General features: G+C 42.2%; 1 protein-coding gene across 4 annotated transcripts in view; it reads left to right on the top strand.

The window, feature by feature from the left end:
- Klf12 (KLF transcription factor 12) overlaps positions 1–22,775 on the top strand; it is a 411,445-nt gene that overhangs the window by 309,441 nt on the left and 79,229 nt on the right. The window lies entirely within an intron of this gene.

The following is a 22,775-nucleotide window of genomic DNA, read 5'->3' as shown; positions in this document are numbered from 1 at the left end:
ACGGGCTCAGGTGAGGGGGCTTCAAAAGATGGAGGCTGGAGGCTGGGATTACACCTGGCTCTGGGATTGCCCTCCCTAAACTGAAGGCTTCTCACTGGGCCCCACTTCTAAGTTCTCCACCACTACCCAATAGATCCATGCAGAGACCATGCTGTTCATATGTGGCCCTTCGGTAATTCTTCCGCATAAACTGAGTGAGACAGTGGGGTTGTGCCGTACTTCTGTTCCATGCGCACCACATCCCAGCTTCCTGTGATCCCAGAAATCTCATAGAATAGATGTTCATGTCTGACTTCTGTGATGAAGAACCCGAAGCTGAACAGGGTTAAGTAACATGCTAGGATCAGAGATTGAGCACTTAGCAAGGGTCCAAACCTAGCCCCACCCAGCTGGCTGTGAACATTCTTTGCATTTCACACTAGAAGAATAGGTACGCTGTGAGTCCCCACATGGGCAGATTCTCCTTTCAGAGCCCAATAAATGGTATGTTGGTTTACCTGCACTGAATTGTCTCAGAATTCTCATTTCTATCTATCAAGTCTCTCAGGTCCTCAGAGATCAGGTGGTCATTAATAATGCAAATGTTGTCATTAAGACCTCTAATCCTGCTGGGGACTTCTGTGAAGACCAGACAATGTGTGGGAAGTCTTTTCCTCACACACGCAAACGACCACTGTGCTCCAGCAATCTCTGTTCATTGGAACAAGTAGTTGAAAATCTTAGAAATGTTCTAAAATCCAAATGCAAAATAAGATGAAGACATCTTAGCAGAAGACACAAGCCCTGATTTAAGAAAAATTAGGAAGAAATGATATGGACAGAGTAATCTATGCGTTTGCTCCTAGAGCACAGAGTGGGTTTCCTTTTCCCCCGTGTGGACCAACCACCGCATCACAGCACAAAGTGGTCATTACAGAATCTGGCAGTTCTGACCAACATCTGCCTGCATGTGCGTTTGAAATGTGGAGATTGTTGCTTTCTCCACAGACCCTCATTTAGTCCCTTTATTGAGCTCCATAATGACGTAAAGAATAAGAAATGGGCCAAAGCCACCCTCATAAAGGACCTGTGCTTTCGTGCTGAGTTAGTTCTTTGTCGTGGTTCAACATTGCTTATTCTGAAACTCAAGATTCAAAACCAGTTCAATCGAATGAGTCCCCGAAAGACAAGTAATTGTCTGCACCTGCCAGATTTTCTCCAGTGATCATTTTCAGCAGGAAAAAAACAAAATGTGTTAGAGGAACCAATGGATACACAGCAAACTGTAATTTTGCAGATCACAAGTTAGGTAAATAGGGGAAGAACTACATTATCAATCTAAAAAAACACTGAGAGATTGCAACAGCCATTTCACTAAATAAGAGAGCTTCCTAGATATTTCGTTAAATAAGCGTGGACCTGTGTGGGGAGGGCTGAGATGTCACTTGCCGTCTCCCTCTCATTGAGGTAGTTTGGAGGGCCTTCTTCTCACCCTGTCTCCATCTATCTCCTCCTGTCCTTTTAGATTTAAAGTCACCAGGGAGATCTACCTCCAGGGAGCTATGAATTTTGAAGTGGTCATGGTAGTTGTATTGTTACTGGTCGCATAATGAAATGCTCTGAAATGGTTATTTTTCAAATCATTTTTCTTTTCTTCACTTTTTCCTAGAATAATTTTTTTTAAAAAAAATCTCATGACAAGGTGCATCACATGTTACATATCTGAGAATGGAAATCCTCAGTGCCCATGCTCTAGAGTTGTAGGCATAAGTAGAAATTCCAGAACTATCTGGGCATAGTGACTCATGTTTGACATCCCAGCTCTTGGCAGCTTGAGGCAGGAGGATTGCTGTATGTTTAAAGTCATTCTGGGGTACACAGTTGAGTTCAACACTGGCTGAAACTGCAGCATGAGACCCTGTCTTTAAAAATTCATACACACATGAATCTATACACACAAACGTCAGTAAAGAAATTTCCAGCCTCCCCTGAACTAACTCTGATTATGACGAAACTAACTCTGATCATGACGAGTCACCCGGTTTCTCAAAGCTGATGCTTTCTTGCCTGCTTTCCATCTTTAAAATGAGAAGAATTTAAATCAGCAGCACTTGAGCAGATTAAGTAAAGCAATAAACATGAAATATTTAGGAGAGAGTAGGGTAACTAATAAGGTCTCCAGAAAGGAGCAGTTCAAAAATTAATGTGCTGAACGCTTCATCCGTAGTTACAGAAAAGTATCTATCAGTCCGTCTATCATCAATTTTGTAAAAGAACTATAACTTACCCTACTAGGAATACAGTTGAGTATTGTGCTCACTGGTGTTATGGCAACTTGGTGCATCTTAGAGAATAAATCTCCATAAGATCAGGCTGCAGGAAAGCCTATAGAGCAAATTCTTAATGATTCATGTGGAGAGTCCAGTCCATTGTGTGTGGGCCACCCCTAGGCTGATGGTCCTGGATTCTGTAAGGAAACAGACCGAGCATGCCACAAGCAGTCAGCCAGTAAGCAGCATCCTCCATGACTCTGCATCCGCTCCTGTTTGAGTTACTGTCTTGATTTCCTTTGATGATGAACTGTGATACGGAGGTGTAAACCAAATAAACCCTTTCCTCACTAAGTTGCTTTCCTCATGGTGTTTCATCACGGCAATGATAACCCTAAGACCAGTATCCACATTTGACCCGAGACTGAGTCTTGCTTCTCTTATTAGCCACATGTCCTTGGGTAAACTGTATGATTTCTCACATCTAAGCCATCATCGATATATTTGATTTTTCTCAGGGCAGTCATGTGGTTGTTTCAGGAATGAGATAAGAGGGTACCCAGTTCAATATCTGCATAAATACTAGGTGCTCAATTAAGTTAGTGTATACTTGTAGTTGTTACAGGTGGACTTTAAAGTTTAGACTCTTCAAGAATGAGAACTGCAGAGATTTGGTGTGTTTAGAATCTTCAAGAATGAAATTACAGAGATTTGGTGTGTGTGTGTGTGTGTGTGTGTGTGTGTGTGTGTGTGTGTCTGTGTCTGTGTGTGTCTGTGTGTCTGTGTGTGACTGTGTGTGAAAACACATTCCCTGGCATAGTACTGTACTGATGTGTTTAGAAGAGCGAATGAGAAAGGCTAGTTTTTTTTTCCCCCAGGCAATGAAGGCTGTGTTTATATCTGCCATGAAGCTCATTCTGTGCTTTTCGTCAGAGAACCAATCAGAATGGTGTTTCCCTAGGCGAGGTGACGGAACTCAAGACCTACAGTGGAAAACACAGGACAGTAAGGGAAGATTTTTACAAAAGGCAGCATCTTGTGGCACTCTTGGGTCAGGAACAGAACGTGAGGAATTAAATGAGGGAAATAGTTGAGCCAAATGTTTTATGGTTCATACTTTACAGATAATAGAATCTTCTCTTAAAATTTATGGAAGCGTGAGTTATGTAATATTACTGTGCCAACCAGAGAAGTCAAATCACACAGCTGGCACAACGCCTCTTCCTTTCCCTGCTCAGCAGTGGAAATTCCAGACAGAACGTGACACCACTCTCTCTTCCCAGCTGCCCCAGTAAGACTAGCCTCTGCTGTCACTCGTCCTGGAAGACCTCCTTCTTGCACATCCCCTCTGTCACATGCCCAACAGACTTTATAGGCTTTAGCTCGATGACAGCTTGCTCACACACAGATTCAACTGTAGTTGTGACAGTCTCTGGGGATGTAAGACAAATTTGCGTCTAAGACAGGCTAAGTTTGAACAGAGAGTAAGATATCCAACTGGGTAAGGGGCTGAAAGTAAAAAATTAGAAGTTGTGCGAAATTTGAGCCAAAGATACGACTTTGGGAGAGACCAGCACCTCAAAGAGTACCTAAGAAGAATAAACATTAAAAAAAAAAATCAGGAGCTAAAGAGGGAGGTGGTGGCTGTCTTAGATGCTGGCCAGCCGGTAAAAGAATGAGACAATGGAGACAGGAACCCCCAAAACTGTTGGTTTTAGCTCTGAGTGAATCAAGAAAACTAGTTTATTGAAGATAGGTCTATACTGAATTAAAATGAGGACTGAAGTAAATGTCACATTACTTTAGAGTTAACCGAGCAGTGCTAACAGGGTGGGAAGGAAAGGGGAGGGAAATAGTGATGTAGGGAGATGGAAGCAGATACGGGCTCACGTAGACCGCTTCAGAAGCTCAGTCATGAAAGCAACTTGGGTTATGACTATAATAGAAAGCTTTGTTTGGCTTGATCTCTTTTATTCTTTATGTTTCTGAAGACCAAAAAAAAAAAACAACTTAATAACAGAAATCATTTAAATCAATCACTTCTTTTCGAAAATAATAATGTTGATGCCAACTAAAAAGGCTGCCATTGAGACATTCAGTGCAGTCAACAGTGTTTTGCAGGATGATGATGTTGGGGTTGGATTAGAGTTAGCGAAAGTATTCCCCCAGAAACTTAGCCTGACAGGCAGGGATGAGAACATGTCTATGGTGGACCAGTATTCAGCTGACAGAGCAACACACTCAAGATATGAAAATGTTGAGATGAAAATGTAGGCACGATTATATAATATAATAATAGTGGACAACTCTGGTTCCAGATTGCATGGCTGTAGCCTAGTACAAGGGACAGCCACACAGACCTTCATGAAACAAAGCTGCCACTCTCCAGTAATTAATATCAGGAAAAGGGAAGTGTTCTGCCATTCAGCCCCTGAGGTGATTTACATAAAGAAGCTAGACAGTAATATGTCCAAGACGCGCTCAGCTTGGTGTAAAGTTTCTAGCAAGGGGGGAGGCTTGCGTAATGACTCATGTGTGAGCCGCAGAGGATTTCAAGGCCTCCACTCTTCGGCTCTGCATTCAAACCACTGTAAATCAGCCTGACTGACCCTCTTGTTTTTCCCTGGACAATTTGATGACGCTTTTGTCAACACGGCTCTGATTAGAAGATAGCAAATTAAAGCTTCAGACAGAAAGTTAATAAACATCCTTGACTCCCTTGCCAGTTACTCACTGGATACATAATCAGCCTCAAATAGGAAAATGTGCAGACTTACGACTGAAGCCACAGTGCAACCTCAAGGGCCTTCCTCCAATCAGCAGACAGTCTTATCTGTAATCTGGCATTCCTGCAGAATGCTAAGGGAGATCGCTGCTGTGGTCGAAGTTTGCTATCTATTTAGCGGTGTGTTGCAACACGTTGGTTAGTTTTTTCTAAAACGAAGCATGAAAACATTTTGTAGTGAATTTCCGTGTGTGTGTGTGTGTGTGTGTGTGTGTGTGTGTGTGTGTGTAGCTAGCTGTATTGAAACAGTCTTCATTGGAGCCTCTTAGTGGTTAGCCCAGTCAACGACAGGATGGAGAGGTACATAGGATGTCTTGCCTATTATTGTTCTTGACTCATAAGGAAGCCAGGAGCAGAGTCATGGGGTAACAAGAAGCAGAAGGCACAACTACACCATGGAAACTCTTATAGGTGAAGACAAGACTGTCAAACTAAGACTTGTATACCACAGCACTCTAGGCCTTTTTCTGAATAAGGGAGTAATTCCCCATTGTAAAGAGGGGAAGTTGAAACATAACTGAGTAGACTTCATATCCAATGGAGGCCAGAAGTAGTAGAACCTGGATTTGAACTGAGGCTGTCTGGTCTACATCGTTGTTGTTTTATTTGTTTGTTTTTTGAGACAGTGTTCTTCTATGTTACTGTGTGGTCTAGAACTCAAAATATAATCCAGGGTAGCTTTTTATCCTCCTGCCTCTGCATTCTATGTACTATGACAGCAGGGAGCTGCCGTGTCTGTCTGCTCCTACTAAAGCACCTTCTAGCTCTTCCTAAAATTTCCTGACATTTGAAATCTATATCTTGAAAGTTAGTCAAGCAGGGATAATATCTTAGGTATCTAAGAATCCCCAATATATAGTTCTAGACCTGGCAGAAAGTAAGAAATGCTTCAGTCATTCTGAGCACTGAGGTATAATTTTTTCACTTGTATAATTAACTGGCACTTATTATTTACTTTCTTAATTTACCAGGATAGGAATGCAAAACAGAAAGAATCAACTGATTCTTTTTTAATTTTAGTATTGTTTTTAAATTCTGATATAGCTGTTTAGCACTTACCAATATAAAATTTTTCCCCTGTGGTTTAAGAGTGTTATTGTTTATTTTATAGATAAAAAGAGACTTTTTAGTCAGTCCAAATTTAAGTTTTCTTATTTTTACATTTCTGTATGTATTTCAGCAACTCATGAAGAATATTATTTCTTTTTGTCCAAAGCAAAAAGAACTAAACAATAAGAATTCATATAGTTGTCATTTTAGTTCGTCAAAAAGATGAAAATAGATTTACCACAAAATCCAGCTACAGTGTTCTTGGGCATTTGCCTAGAAGTCTCTACCTCTTCCTATGGAAACACGTGCTCATCCTTGTTCATTAGTATTCTATTCATAATAGTCAGAAATTGGGAACTGACTAGATGAATCAGTGGTGCATTTACACAATGGAATATTACTTAGCTTTTAATAAAAGTAAAATCATGAAATTTGTAAGTAAATAGAGGAAGCTAGAAACAATCATTCTGAATAAGGTAACCCAGACTCAGAAAGAAAAATATTGCATGTTTTCTTTTACAAATGGATGTTAGTATTTAAGCTCTAAAAAATGTGTGTTTTACTTAGAATATCTATATAGGTTAGGTGGAGCATAAGCACCACTGGGGAGAAGGGCATCTTCCTAAGAAAAAAACATAGAATCCAGTGTTATAAGGGGATAAATAGAGTAAGAGAATAGGAGGATTATTTAAGGAGGGAATATGGGGTGGGACAAAAAAAACATTAAAAGCCTTTTGAGAAGCCAAATGGAATCCTACTAGTCTAGAAGCTTCCTAAATTAGTAAAAGAGATTTAAATGGAATTACCATATAATGGGGAGACAAAGCCCCATATGCTGCCAAATAAAACCTCAAGTACCAGAAATGGGATATATATCCTGTTGAGTTATTGACCAAAATGGTCCTATAGACTACTCCAAGACACATACACATTACAGCATGTTGTCAATGCTATTGGTTCTACAACCTGACCATAAGACTCTGTTGCTGAAGACACCACATAACTTTTGTCGTCGAATGTGGAAAAGTCAAGCTAATGCTTAACAAGAAGCTTCACCCCTACTTACTAGCATTCATGATATATCCGTATCTATCACCATGTGCAAAACTCAAATCCAAATGGATTAAAGACCTCAATATAAATCTGACAATATTGAACCTGATAGAAGAGAAAGCAGAAGTAGCCTTCAATGCATGGGCACAGGAGACCACTTCATAAATTTAACATCAGTTTCACAGACACTGAGAGCAACAATAAATAAGTGGGACCTCCTGAAACTGAGGAGCTTCTGTAAGGCAAAGGACACAGTCAATAAAAAAAAAAAAGGCAACCTACTTAATGGGGAAAAATCTTCACCAAGCCCACATCAGACAGATTATAAATAAAGAACTCAAGAAATTAGACATCAAAATTTCAAATAACCCAATTAAAATGGGGTACAGAACTAAATGGAGAATTCTCAACAGAAGACTCTCAAATGGTGAAAGACACGTAAGAAAATATCGACATCTTTAGCCATTAGAAAAATGCAAATCAAACCATCTCTGAGATACCCTCTTACACCTGCCGGAATGGCTAAGATCAAAAACACCAATGATAGCTTATACTGGAGTGGATATGGAGTAAGGGGAACACTCACCCATGGCTGGTGGGAATGCAAACGTGTACAACCACTCTGGAAATTAGTATGACAGTTTCTCAGGAAATTGGGAATCAACCTACCTCAGGACCCAGCCATATCACTCTTGAGCATATACCCAAAAGATGCTCATACCACAAGAGCATTTGCTCAACTGTGTTCACAGCAGCATTATTTGCAATACCCAGAACCTGGAAACAACCTAGATGACCCTCAACTTTACTATTTCTTAAAGACCAAATTCTACTTTCATACTAATGTTATAGATGCCCTAGTTTGCCTTCTATTGCTGTGATAAACACCATAGCCAATACAGGTAACCGCCCATTAGGGCGGGAACTAAAGCAGAAGCTCTGAAGAAATGTTGCTTATTGTCCCCCTTAAGACTAGTGTCCAGCAACCTATTTTTTATAAAAGTCAAGACCACTGCCCAGGCATTGCCTTGCCCATAGTGAGTTTGACCTCATATAGACACGCCCACAGGTCAATCTGATCCATGCAACACCCCAAATAACACTCACACGAATAACCCTGGACTGTATCCTGTTGAGAGCTAAAGCTAACTAAGATATGTGCATCTTTATTTTTACATAAAGAATTAAATCTTGGCCAAATGTTTGATACTACAGAATGTAGAGCATCTTTTACATTTTTCAGAGTTGATCCATGTTTTGATTTTATTATCACCAATGCTGAGAACACCACTTGACATAAATATGGAACACAAAATGTCAGAAGTGTGTTTGGGCTGTTTTAGAAATTCTATAAATTCTATCCTGATCCCAAATCAAAATTCATTTGACTATATGAGAAACTCAAGCCAGTAACTCAAATCGTAATTTTTTAAGTGAAAAATTCTCACATCATAAAATTCAAAATACCAAAGTTGAGATTTACTTTCAATGAATGACAGTAGGAAATTCTATAAAAATCTTTGTTTCTCACAATCAAATCATTGTTTCTACAGCACAAGAATACTGTGTCTGTAGTGCAAGCACTGCAGTTCATAACAGACCGCAGTCTTTGTGGACTCTGAGCCTGGGCGCATTGGGTACTTTTCACTTGTGTGATGTGGCATGCTGGCATGTGGTATGCAAACTGCATGCTGTTTGTCCAGAGCCAAGGCTGCAGGAAATTCGCATGGTGCAGCACAGAAGAAGGCTGCCAGAAACACTTTGTGTTCATTACAGGTTTGAGTTTGAACTAATTTTTGGCCACTGTGCGTTTGGAGACTTATCATTGCTTGCACAATTTCCTTGACTCCTCCATTATTAGACTGCCTGTGTGAGCTCCTGACCCCAGCTTACTTGCCTCGTCACCTGCACAGCGATTGCTACCGAATCCTTGCCTCATATTACAGAATTTTCTAGTGGCATGTACACCCTGGAGAGAACACCCCAAAATCTTCGTCTGTGGTCATCACAGCCATTAACACTGCTGGACTGCATCTTCACATGACTTCATTTTAAGGTGTTCACAAGTTTCTCTTTTTCCTCTTTTGTTCTTGATGCATTCTTCAGCAGATGGAGATGGAGACTTCTCATTCATTTCCCAGCCACCCAGACCTGAGCAATCACACAGAAACTCTGTTAATTCCGGCACTGTTTGGCCTATTAGCTCAGGCTTCTTATCAACTAACTCTTACATCTTAAATTAACCCATTTCTATTATTTTATATTTTACCATGATGCTCATGGTTTCTTGGGCAGCTCCATGACCTCTGCCTCTTTTGGCTGCTACATGGTACCTCTCTGACTCTGCCTATTTTCTCTATATATCTCTGTTCTGATTGGCTGCCTGGCTTTTCTCTACTAAGCTGTTGGCTGAAACAGCTTTATTCATTATCCAATGGTAATAAAAGATATTCACAGTACACAGAGGGGAATGCCACATCAAGTAGAACACCTAGATGTCTGCCCATGTCCAATCAGAACTGCATGCTATGATTCCCAGCGCTAAGCTCACACCATCAGCTTAAAGGGACATTTTTCTCTCCTGCCCTTCTGAAGTACTCAGAGTTGTCTTTCACTGTTGCTTGTGTGTTTTTCAACCCTTCTCGTTCAGTTGCTTGAACCGGATGGGGTCACAACCTGCCCTTTAAGAAACTGATGTAGTTATCCGTCCTCTTATCTCTAGCCATCCTTCTACTGGTTCTTACCTGTTGGGTTATCTACTACCTGGAACCAACTATTGAGAAAACCACATATTCTGAACTTTATGTTTGTTTATCCTTTCTTAAACCGTTATCTGTTATCATGGATTCACACAAATGAACTGTTGTCATTTTTAAGGTCAAGACTCATATTAATTAGATTAATGTTACATAATCTGATTGGTGGGTGTATTGGGCAAAGCAGTCTCATCTGTTTTAATCAGTTCCTTCCTGTTTAGTTTTCCTTTAATTATATCAGTGAGAGTGTGCTTCATCAGCAACCAGAACTGGATGCAGTGACCCGTAGAAAGTGTTAATCATTAATCACTCTGTCTTAGTCACTTGGTTAGTAAGATAAAATCCAGGATGTTTTTCCTGAAGACAGATCCATCCTCTTTGGATTAAGCTGCACCAAGCAGAGTGGGAAGCATGCGTATGTGTAGGAAGCCCAGCACAGCAGGACGTGGTAAATTTGTCTGACTTAGCAGTGTTGCTCACTGGTTAAAATCCTGTCTCATTTTGGAGACATGTGTGGAGTTCACCGGGGTTTATTCCATCCTGTTGATGGACTAACCTGTGGTTTTCCATGTATATTCCTGGCCAATTTTCACATACACCTTAGGCCCTGTGGGTGGGGAATGGGAGGTGACTGAGGTGTTTGGCAGCTCCTAACATCAGACACCAAGTTCTGATACTAAGGTGCCTCTCTGCGTTTTGTGGGTATTTAAGGTGGTAGCAGCTTTACCTTAGAGGAAATCCAGGCAGCCTGACTGCCAGTATGGACAGCAACAAGGCTGTCAAAGCAGTTTGTATGGCTCTGAGTTCTGTGACTCAGCACTGAATCCAACTCCTCAATGCTTTTCCCTTTGATTTGTTTCGAATTCACTTAAATAAGACTAAGCCAGGAATCAGATTTCCATACGCATAAATACGCACAACATACACACAGGCAAAACCCATTTTGTAAACACATAAATAAAGGGAATTATTACATTTAATTGCCATATTGGGGGTTTATAGCCGTTGAGATTTTATTGGAAGCAAAATGTAAACTCTATTTTCCCCCAGTGGAGATGATTTATCTTTAGCATCCAGCTTATATCATTTCTATTATATCTGGGAACCAAATGATATAAAATTATGTCCTACTCAAAGGAAAAAAAATATTGCTTTACCCCTTTTTGAAGGAATGCTGAATTCGAATAGGTTGCAATTTGCACTCACAAAATGCCAGAATTATCTACTTTGTTTGATCTTCTTTAAGCCCAAATGAGGCCTCTCAGAATTAATGCAGTCAGACAGCAAACTCATCTGGAGTAGTTCGCCCACTACCTGCTCCTCTTAACCCACAGGATGCCCCCATGAAGGAAAGGCAGTGCTAGTGAGTAATGGAATAACTACCAGCCAGGGTGTCTGCCAATTCACGAACTTTCTCCAACTCAATCTGCACTAATGGCTAATCAAAGTATTTCAGCTCATAGAATAAAAGCCTGGAATCTTAATGCACCATATACAAAACACTGAAAAATAATGTCAGGCATTATGCACATGCAAAGTCAAGTGGAAAATTGAAGGAATTATCAGTTTGTCTCAGGGCAGGGCAGGAATTTCAGAACTGTGTGACCTAGATGAAGGTCAGTTCCATAATGTAGTTTGAGTTACTCACTAGATACAATCTAAAATTCCTTCCTCCAACCCTCAGCATTATTATTTTTAACCTTTAAAAATGGCTTCATCCCTTTTTGTTCTACTTTATTTTCCCTACTAATCTGTAGCATGACTTTAGCTATTCTGCACTACACACAAAATCATGAATGTAGTATAATATGATTGATTAATTTATTATTAAAGAGAGTACATATACTATTGTATTATTTTATATACATATCCAATATATTCATAAGCATACATATAATCAATGTTATTTATGGTACAAGCTGTTGAGAAAAATGAAAAAGATGGATCACTGAGATAAATATGTAAGAAATTATTCCTAGAAGAGTTATATTAGTCCCTTATCCCAACAAACACATGGCATATAAAAAAAAAACTTTCTTCAGTGATACTTTAGAATTTCAAAGTTTCAAGGAACATAACAGTTAGCATATACTCATTGCTCAATTTCCCTAAACTTGATATATTGTATACCCCGAGTTATCCAAAGCAGGAAATTATAACTGCCTCAGCAGTTACCTAACTACAGACCTCATCTGAATTCTATGTATGTGTGTGTGTATATGCTGAGTGTGGCCCCTGGGCACAGGTGCCAGGTATGAGCTTAGTCAGGTTCAAGGAAACCATTTCTCACTAATCCAAACCTTTCCTTTGGGTCATATCACTTTGATTCACCTTCTCGTCCACCCTGTTTATTATATAGCATGTACAATCCATAAATTGACCTATGTGAATACAAACACTTATACTTTGACTTATTTTTATACATTGTTACAAGAAATAAATAGAAAAATGAAAAGGGACCCATTGTGACTTGCCATGTTTATTTTTCACTGGGTGAGCAATTCTTGAATGTGAGTCTACTCCATACTAGGACATAGGGCATAGTACTACATAAGCAGTATGAGCTGAGAAAAAAAGTCATTCCCATCCAGCAATTGCATACATGGACTATGACAAGCGTGAATGTTCTGAAGGATGGAGTTGGTAGGGTCTGTGATAGTTAGGTAACTCGTGGGAGGAGTTGGGAAGACAGAAGGGGAGCTGAGCTGAAGAGCTGAAGAGCGAGAAGCTCGGATGCCCTCAGAAAGGATGTCTACCTTTCTGAGGATTAAGAAGGGTGAAGGAAGTTACTGAGTAAGAGGCACCCCTTGTGCAGAGGCACTGGAGTGCAGAAAAGAAACATATGGCCAGGGCCTGTGGATCTGAGAATGAAAGGCAGAGTAGCAGGGAAGAGAGCGCGGGAGAAGTGGATAAGGGCCTGAACAGACTTTTAGGCAAGGTTGGGACTTGGGTGTATTGCAAGAGCACTGAAAATTACTAAAGGAACAAGAGAATAAAAATAATTTTTCCCTTAAAAAAATGTAACTATGTCACCTCCCTGAGGTGCCATGCAAGCTGACAAGGAATGAAAAAATTAACAGTTTTACCCAGTTATGATGCCTATGTCACAACAATGACCAGCATTGCGTAATTAATTCTAAGGGTGCAGAGTGGAATGCATACCTTGGTGCTAACAAGTGTCTCTTTTGATGGACTTAAGACCTGTTCAACAGAAAGAAAGTTATGCCCGGTGTTGGAAACTTCTCCAGCTCCCTGGGGTTAGTGAAGTCATGAATCTTGGAGGAGAACCTACACTTTACTCAACCCTAATAGTATTCTGAATATTTGTCCTTATACTCACAGGTGAGCGTCATCCTCACCTCTCTTTCAGGAAGCTTCTTTCTGCAAAAGACGGAGACAGTTTCAGAAAACCCCAGTGAATCAAAATGCAGAGCTGTAGATTCCATTTCCAATGGATACATCTAGAATACAGTTCCTGTACCTAAGACTTAGGCATCATTGTAGCAGATAGGGCAGGAAGATCATAAGATCCAGAGAAACTGGGAGTTTGCTATGAGATTGTGTCTCCTAGTAATACCAGAAGCTGAGATAACAAGATTGATACCAGTAGACTTGTTAGTGCAGAAGGAGAAAAGCTCTCAAGGCCTCAACTCTACACAGACAACTAGGCATGCTAAAAACATATATGTACAAGTCACATTATACATAGTGAGCATATGACATTATATATATATATTTGGAGATCTATATGTCTCCTGTGTATGTATATAACAACAATTAATTTTTAAAAAGACCATGAGATTGAAAGAATGCTAGGATGTGTATATAGGGGGAGGATATGGAGTGAGGAAGAGGAAGGGTGGAAGGATATATATATATAATCTCAAAAGATAAAAAATATATCGATATAGATAAAGATGGTTAGATATAGGTATAGATAGATATGTTGATGTAAGTCACTATGCTCATACTATGGAAATGAATTGCCAGGGTGGTTTTCAAGAAAGTGTTGTTGAGAGGGGTGGGCTAAAACAATGATTTAGCTGTAGAAATGGGGGATTTGTAGAACACAGGTTGCACCAGAGACACAGGCACCTTCTGGTGACTGGGAAGACTAAGAGGTATCCCCTCAGTGACCTCTGCTGGGTTTCTGGACTTATTGACAGACTCAATATGAACTCAGTGTTCCTTTTTTTTCTCCTTGGTTTGGTTTGAATGGCACCTGATAAAGACCAGGTGAGCATCATTTCCTACCGCTCTTTGGGTTGGACCTGAAATGGACCTGTGAGATGACAAAGTTGAGTATTGAAATAACAACTTCTCCTCACGAGTTCCCGGATGTCACATTTCCTGGGATGCTGGGTGTCTTCTGGACTTTATTGCTGTGAAGATATGCCGTGACCACAGCATCTGTTATAATGTAAAGCCTTTAATTGGAGCTGATTTATATAGTTCAGAGGTCTAGTCCATCATCAGCATGGCAGGAAGCGTGACAGCACACGGGCAGACATGGTGCTAGAGAGTAGATAAGAAAATTCTCTAGCTGGATCTTCAAGCAGCCGAAAGAGAGAGTGAGCCAGTAGGTCTGGCTTGAGCTTCTGAAACCTCAAAGCCCACCCCCTATGACACACTCCCTCCAACAAGGCTACATCTACTACAACACAGCCATGCTTCCAATAATGCCACTTCCTGTAGGTCTGCAGGGGCGGGGAATTTTTATTCCCACCGGCACACTGGGCCTGTTGTATTGTTCCTCTACCCTAACTGGGCCTCCATGACGATTGCAGTACTTTTATATGGCAAGAATGCTCACATATCCACTTCTTTCTCAGCATTTGCTGCTCAAATCTATCCTATATGTGTCTCTGACAGAAACTCACTGTGAATATGTCTTTACTTAAAATGTGTGTGTATGTGTGTGTGGGTGGGTGGGTGTGTGCACGAGTGTGCGTATGCACTCACACGTGAGCATGAACACTCATGCCCAGTACGTATCTGGAGATCAGAGGATAATCTTGAGGTCCATCCTTCATCTTCTGCCTCTTTGAGGCAGGGTCTCTCTTAGTTGATGGCCGTTGCCATCAGGGTGCACCAGGGTAGCTGGCAATGAGCTTCTGGGGATTCTCCTTTCTCAGTGACAGATTCTCCCATCTGTCAGTGTTCTCGGATTACAGAAACATGGAATGTTGCTTTTCCATGTGGATAAGGGGGCTTCTAACTCAATTCTTCCTGCAGGCCCAGCAAGTGCCCTGTGCCATCCTTGTGAAATCTTTAAATCTAGAATTCTCCTTTATTGCACGTGTCAGCTTCTTCCACCACTTCTCCTAGATGATCCTTAGGTGCTGCCTATACATTGTTACCTTAACTTTCTTACAGTGCCACACCTTGACCTGTGTCTCTTGCACTTAGACCAAATCTCAGAAAATGCTGTGTGTGTGTGTGTGTGTGTGTGTGTGTGTTTGCACAAGGTTTTACTGAACCCTTTATGATTAACATCTAAATCTAGTTGTAGCTGTCCAGGAGATGATGTAATGCTGTAGAGGATGCTGGGGAACAACAGGAGTATCTTGACGGTACCCTTCCAGTTCGCAGGTGGGGGAGGAAGAGGAGAATCTCCTTTTAGATTATATCGCACCCATGAAATCACGCAGGGGTTCCTCGCAGCCAGTCCACACAGGCTGTCTCGTAGCCCTGCATTAGCCCTCTATCCTCAGAGTTTTTACAAACAGCACACGCTCTCAGTTCTTGGGCCCATAGTCTATGGTGAAACCACATCACACTGCAGTAGCCTGGTCCACACTCCCACACAGCGAGTTATAATGGATATACCCCATAGTTGGTTTACTTGACTTCTCTTTCTTTTTCTGTTTTGTTGGTTGTAAGTGTGTGTGTATGGGGGTGGCGTGTGTGTTGTGTTGAGGGTCGTATAGGCTGAGTCTCGTATAGGCTAGCCAACCACATCTCCATGCTTGACATTTTCAAGACACGTCTTCCTACACAGTTCAGGCTATTCTTAAACTCACCAGAGAGCCGAGCCCAATCTCAAGCTTGCAATCCTTCAGCCTCCGCCGCTGCTGTGAACTCTGATCGCAGGTGTGAAACAGCACACCTGGTGTTAATCTTAGCTTATTACGCATTCATCCTCCTCTTCCTTCCGCTGCCCACCACTGTTCCCCTCTGCCGTCTGAGGCATTATTACTTTAGCTTCCAAATGGTCTTCATGAGTCACACGCTCCCCCGAGGCCATGCTCGGCACCGCTGCCAAGATGATTTTTCTTGTTTATAAACCTGAGTGTAGCATATCTAATCACAAAATCCGTTGGTAGCCGTCCTCTAATTCTTTTAAGTCAAGTATTTAGCATACTACACAAGACCCATAATCTGCGGCCCCTCTAGGCCTGCCAGCTCCCTTAACCTAGCTTTCTCCACCAGTACACAGTTCCGGTTGTCTGTTTCCACCTTTCAGGGAATTTCCGTGTCGCTAGAAGGAACTCCTTTTCCCTCTTTTTGTAGCTGCAAAATGTATCCTTTAGACCTCCCCTCATCTGTCGGCTAGAAACTGTCTCTGTCTTCTCCATAGCTTTATTCCTGTCCCCTCAGTGGTTTAACTGTCCCTGCCGCTGCTCAACACAGGGTCCAGTGTGGCCTGTCGTCTCTGTGTGCTCACTTTGTAGGATGGGCAGCCTGAAACCTGGGTTCTTGTCAAAGTCAAGAGCACCTCCCACGTCCTACCCGCTGTCACAGCACGTAGGCATCTCTCATCCATTTAGAGGCCTAAGACACTGCCTGGTCCAGGAAATGCTCCGTTAATATTTACCTTTAGGTATAAGTAAATGATGTCCAGTATGTGATGGCTAAATCAAAGCAATAAAGGGTCCTTTCGTAGCTGTGTGCAAGAGAGGCAAAGTTGATATCCTACAGCTCCCTGTCCTAACTCCTAATGCTTTCGGCATTTACTGGAGCATCTATATTCTAATGTCATCTTCACATTCTGGTCCCAAATGTCTCTAAACACCCTCTTTGACAAGGCGAAATTATCCACCTCACAACTTCAGTTTCCTTGTTGAGGTGACCTCTTCTCTCAGTGTCCTTCTACCCCTGTCCCGTTCTGTCTCTGGGGATTGTTCTTTCCATCGATCCTGTTTTTTCCTCATGCAACCTTGGAGGTTTACACTTCAAAGCAATTCTCTCTTTGCTCCTATGACTTTGGAACTCCTCCTCATTCCTGTGCCTTCAGTCCTCTGGCAGCTACTTGTTGGCCTCCGCTAGTCTGTCAGTCGCTGCCCTCAGTGCCAGCACCTCGCCAGGGCTGCCACTAAGCAATGCCTGCCGGACAGAACTCATTACTTATTTACTGATGTTCTAGATATGAAGATAAATGTTCAGTAAGTCCGTGAAATAGATCACATTTAAAATGGAAAACTTTGTGTCTTCGTTTGTTAGTGTGTACTTGGACATTGTGTGTGCCAAGTCCCAAGGGTGCACTGGTGGCTTACACAAGTACAGCCTTTGTTCTTTTACAGTAGAAGTTAGAATTTGTTAGGAAAGCAGTGCTCCCCATACAACTGCTTCTTGTTGAGTGTCTATGTGGTGCAAGGTAGTGAAGACACAATTATGAACGATGAGAGGAATGCCTCCTTGAAGCATTCGTGTGGAGTTGGAGAGACAGACAATATGAATGAAGTGTGCATCACAATGTACCCTTCATTCAGCATCTGGAGTGTACCCCCATCATGTGAGAACTAGGAACATGTTGTGGGTAACCTCTGAGGAGCACACATCAACTACACATGATCCCAGAGGTGTGCGGAGGAACACTCAGTCTCAAATGTTCTCTTGTGAGATCCGCAGCCTCTGTGAATAGGCAGCAGAAATGAACTTCATCATTCCTTTCGCTGTATTTCTTCTTGGTGTGTTAGATGCACGTGGCATGTCATGTGTTTACGGGTGCATATCACGTTTGAGTGTGTATGTGGAGGTCAGAGTCCAATATCAGATGTGTTCCTCTCTTATTCTTCAACTTACTTTTTGAGACAGACTCTCTCCCTGAACCTGAAGACCATAGACTTAACTGTGGATAGGGTCCACCCATCTCTGCCTTTCAGTACTGAGGTCCCTTGAGCATGCTGCCACACCCAAATTTTATTGGATTTCTGGGGATGTGAACTTAGGCGCCCATGCTTTTGTGTCAGGACCTTTACTGACTTAGCCATCTCTCCAGCCCAGGCTATACTTTTTACACTGTTTACCATAACCCACCTAAGTGTCTGTAGCATCCAAATAAGTATTACAGTAAACATGGAAAACAATGATTACAACATTAATTCCATGTGGTGATTCAGCTCACCCTGTGCCTCCAAAAGTAATAATATACTTGCATAGGAAAGGATGTAAAAAATGTCCTCAAAGGAACATTAAAAAATAAATGTTGGTGCAGTGACAACATATGTATGGATGACATTGTCATAATGGAATAATCTGTTTTGTATACTAACTAGAAAAGCATTGTATATATACATAAATATGTATACATATGTGCTTGTACATAAAATTTTTGGTTCTGTTTAGTGGTGTGAAAATACAAACCAGGGGCTCACACCTATTCATGAAATCCATACCGCTGAGATCTCTCATACCCTTTGGTATATGATATTTCTAGTGGTCATCTAATCATAGATATCAATTTTTTGCTAAGAATAAAAAGGACCCAGTTCATTTGATGATTTGCATTCTCATTATTTGCCCAGGTGTAGTGTATTTATTAGAATAACACCTGGACTAGCCTGAATGCTTATGAGAATTTGTTACCAATGCTGTCACTGTATGAATTAGAGCAAATCCAATTCTAAATCATTTCTAAATTATCTTTCACATGTTTTGCATAAGAACATGTTGATATTTAATAATAACTGTGCAATTATTTCTAAGTCCTCAACAAAGCAGTAAAATGAATTATTAAAAGGACTTTTGTAGCATTTGCTTAGTTCGTCGATGAAAGTATGGCCTGCAACATAACAGAAAAATAAATAGAGTAGCAAGCATAAGTATGTAATAATTTTTAAGAGTTATCAAATATATAATCACACACATAGGGTGGCAGCCTATCAGAAAATGTTCTTGGTCTGTGAAGTAGTTTAGTCTGACGTTCTCAATAGGAAGCAGTGTCTCTGATACAGGGCACATGAACCGGACATTCAGTGTGCTCATTTAGTTGATTGGTTGGATTTTGTTTTCTTGTGTTTTGTTTTCAGATTTCCCTGGTGTGTAGAGCTTATCCTGTTTTGTCAATAGGAAGCAAGTTGTCTTACATAGGGCAGCCTTGTTAGTCACACCACATTTCTTGAGGTAACCCCTTCCTTCTGTCCTCTCAGGGAAAGAGTGGGACTGAGAAACCCTGTCTGATCCAGGCCTGAAGGTAATTAGAGTGGTTGGGGTAGGTATCCCTTTTCTTACCCAGGGAGAGGATTTGTGGGCTGGATGGGATTCATATAGCAAAACATAAGTTAGCCAGAAACAAGCATGGCATACTGATTTGATCTAAGACTTCTGCACCAGGCGACTCTTCAGGAAGCTAGGTTTATAGAGTCTGCACTTTTATGCTTAGGTTTCATGCCACATGGACACCTCCTTGGGAATGTGATTGGGCAGAATGGCATGGTAAAAGAGTGACTGATTGGTAGAGTGTAACCCAGCAAGGCCGACCTGATCCAGTCCCTGTGTAGGTGGTGAGATGGTGACCGTAGCCATGCTGGAAACATGTTCAACTTACAACAGAATACGCATCCACAAGGGAGAGAGAAGAACATAGAAAGGAGGCCCCAGACACACTAGGGGTTCAGGTTGGCAAACTGGGCACAGGAGAAAGAAGAAAGTTTAGGAGATGGTCACCGCTGATGAGTCAAGAAAGTGGCCAAGTGCAGGTGGACAAATTCGGACACTGGGATTTGAAGACAGCAACTCAACCCCCAGATCTGAAAATAGGCATGGCATGGATGTCTGAGCCAGGGGACCTGGTGAATGAGATGCCGGATGCGTGGTGACGTGTGTCAGAGTGGAGCTGGGTATGGATCTTAGTGGTAGAGTATTTGGCTAGCGTGTACAAGGTCCTGGTTTCAATCCGCAGTACTGATGAGAACATGGTGACTTTTGGTTTGTTTTAAAGCACGAGCAGGGGTAGTCTCCTCTAAAGTAACTATAACAGTGTGACGGTCGGTGCCCATGGCTGTCAGATGCTGTGCACTGTACATGGTTGTATGTGATAAATGTTGATGCCGACGACAACACAGTATGTTTGCTGACCAGGTCATAGGGCCATGTGACACTATGGTGGCTGTGATGAGACTGGACAGTGGGACTGTTTCATCCCCCTTACACCCTCCAGACTGTGGTCCTGCGTGTGGCTTCCATATCTATACCATGTCCCTTCCATAGCTGAGGATACTGAGGTAGGGATCAATGCTGCGACTTGCCTTGGATGGCACTGTCCTTAGCTGGCGGCGCTGTGCTCTAACCCCACGAAAGCTGGTTATACAGTTTGCACCCTGCCTGGCTTGGCCTCTCTTCTACTTGCTGCCACAAGTTGCCATAGCTCTCCTTCTGTGCCTGGTAGGTGGGTGGGACAGCGTGACACTTCAGAAACTCCTCGGTCGTTCAGAATGTGTGTCCAGGACCCAGACCACATCCCACCTCTTCCTTCCAGTCATTGGTGTAACTCCCTGGAGACACTCAAAAGCAGACTGTCGTGTTCTCTCAACTCCACCAGTCATAATAATACAGGATCTGGGAAGCCGGCTCAGTACTTGCACCCAAAGAAGAAAGGGTCGTCTTTATGGTAAGATATCAAAAAGTTTCAAATGTAGCAAGAAAGTTAAAAAAAAAAGTGAAATTATAAACAGGCTGCCGTCCCAGATGAGTCAGTATGTATAAATAGAACAATTGGTGCACAGGGCCTCGGTGGTGCCACTTCCGTCTCTTCCGCGCAATGTAAATCACCCCGCGTGAGCCGTAATAGCCCACATAGCAATCCGTCTCCGTGGAGAACCTTGTCAGATCCGCTGTGTTACACAACATCAAGATCATCCTTCGCTTCAGCCTGGTGCGTCCTTTTCTCCTCACATCCAGCAGTTAGCACCGAGGCCTGGAACCCTTAGTTACAGAACAAAGTGGCTCAGGAGTAATGGAGCCTGGATGAGGAGGCTGCGCGAAGGATAATGAATGTGCCCAGCAAGCTTCCTGCCTAGATGCAGGTGCAGAAATCAGAGGGTCATGAATAATGCATGACATGCAGATTAGACAGGCGTTTATACTACTGGGTGTTTGACTCTGCTACCTGCCTGGCTGCTATATGTGGAAAGAGGCTGGTAGCAGGCAGAGGCGCTGCCCTTTAAAAATGGAACTCCCCGGAACGCGGCATGTCCTTTTGAAGAAATAAAAATTTAAATGATAGCTGGCATGTAATCGTTGTCTGCATTTTGGGGCGAAGTAAGTACCCTCAGAGGAAGAAAATATTTCTCCACTCCTAGTTTGAGTTTAAGAACTGTTCCAGCTATTTGCTCATACAGTTTATCAGAAGTTTTTTTTTTTTGTTTTTGAATTTCCCCCCTAAATTTACTAAACCATGAAGGGAACCATGTATTGAGAATTTTTTTTAATATAGGCTCACCGATTTTTTTTCTCCAAGACACCAGTGTCTAGAATGTTTTGTAATTAGGGAATGCTGAAGCCCAGTGCCTCTTGCCTATGTGCGCCTGGGGTGTGAAATGAGCGGCGCTAAGACACTGTGATCCTTCAACTTCAGCTGTTATAGTAGCTGCTAGAGTTGATCATATGGAAGACACAAATCCCGGGTACGGTTATGCTTAAGGAGGGTGCGGTAAAGAGGTTAAGGGTTAAAGGACTTGGCGTGCTATAGAGAGCGAATCCTTGGAACAAACGACTTCTGAAAATGTACTTAACTCTAAGGACCAGTGCCTCAGCGAGGAGCCGGGTTGAGTTCCTGGTGGTCTCCTGCAGCTTCCATTTGGTCTGTGGCCTTATCTGATCATCTAGGGAGTAATTTTTTTTTTTAACTCAAATGTTCATCTTGAGGATTTTGTTTGAAGAAGGCAGGGGAAAATGAATTTTGTTTCCTTTTATGTAAGTCTTATGTGTGTGTGTGTGTGTGTGTGTGTGTGTGTGTGTGTGTGTGTGTGCATACACATATGAGAGAGAGATAAGTATGTATCTTGAGGTACTGGAATAGGAGCTGGCTTTCATTTCTAGCTGACGCTGTCATTTCCGCCAGGCCCCAGCTTGGACAGATGCCAAGACCAACAGGTGATCCTTGTAGCTGCAGAACAGCAGGAAGTGGGCCGCTCTTGAATGAGGCGGTTCAGCAGAGGGGCTGCCTGGCCTCCCTCCATCTTTCTGCATAATTATCACCCCCTCCCCCATGCAGAGCGGAAAATCTGTGCTGAGCAACTCAGCTGCAGCCACCGCTGAGAAGGCTGTGAGAAAAAGAATGCTAATAAGGGGTGGTAGAGGAAATCAGCTACAAAGTGCAACCCAACTCAGGTTCGGGAAAGATGGCGCTCCCGCCCCCACCCCCACCCCCACCCCCCAAAAGGCTGGCTTGCTCTATCTATTTTGATGTGATTTTTCATTGAGTCGCAGTGAGGGGCTGGGGTGCGGATGGACCTCGGGCTGCTGGTTTTCACAGGGCCTTTGGACCAATTAAGATAATTCTGTTTCCTTCCTTCATCCTTCCTCCTTTCCTCCCTCCCTGTGAATAAAAGCAATGTGTGAAGAGTGATGACGATCTGAACTAAAGGAATGGCTAGATCAGGACTCCCAGGCAAGCAGTCCAAAGCAAGAAGGGAGGCGCTAGGCAGCTGAAGTAGCCAA

The sequence above is a fragment of the Myodes glareolus genome, chromosome 12, assembly GCF_982192425.1.
Source record: "Myodes glareolus chromosome 12, mMyoGla1.1, whole genome shotgun sequence".
Lineage (NCBI taxonomy): Eukaryota > Metazoa > Chordata > Mammalia > Rodentia > Cricetidae > Myodes > Myodes glareolus.
Note: the sequence above shows the minus strand (reverse complement) of the source record. Positions and strands in the feature narration are given on the sequence as shown.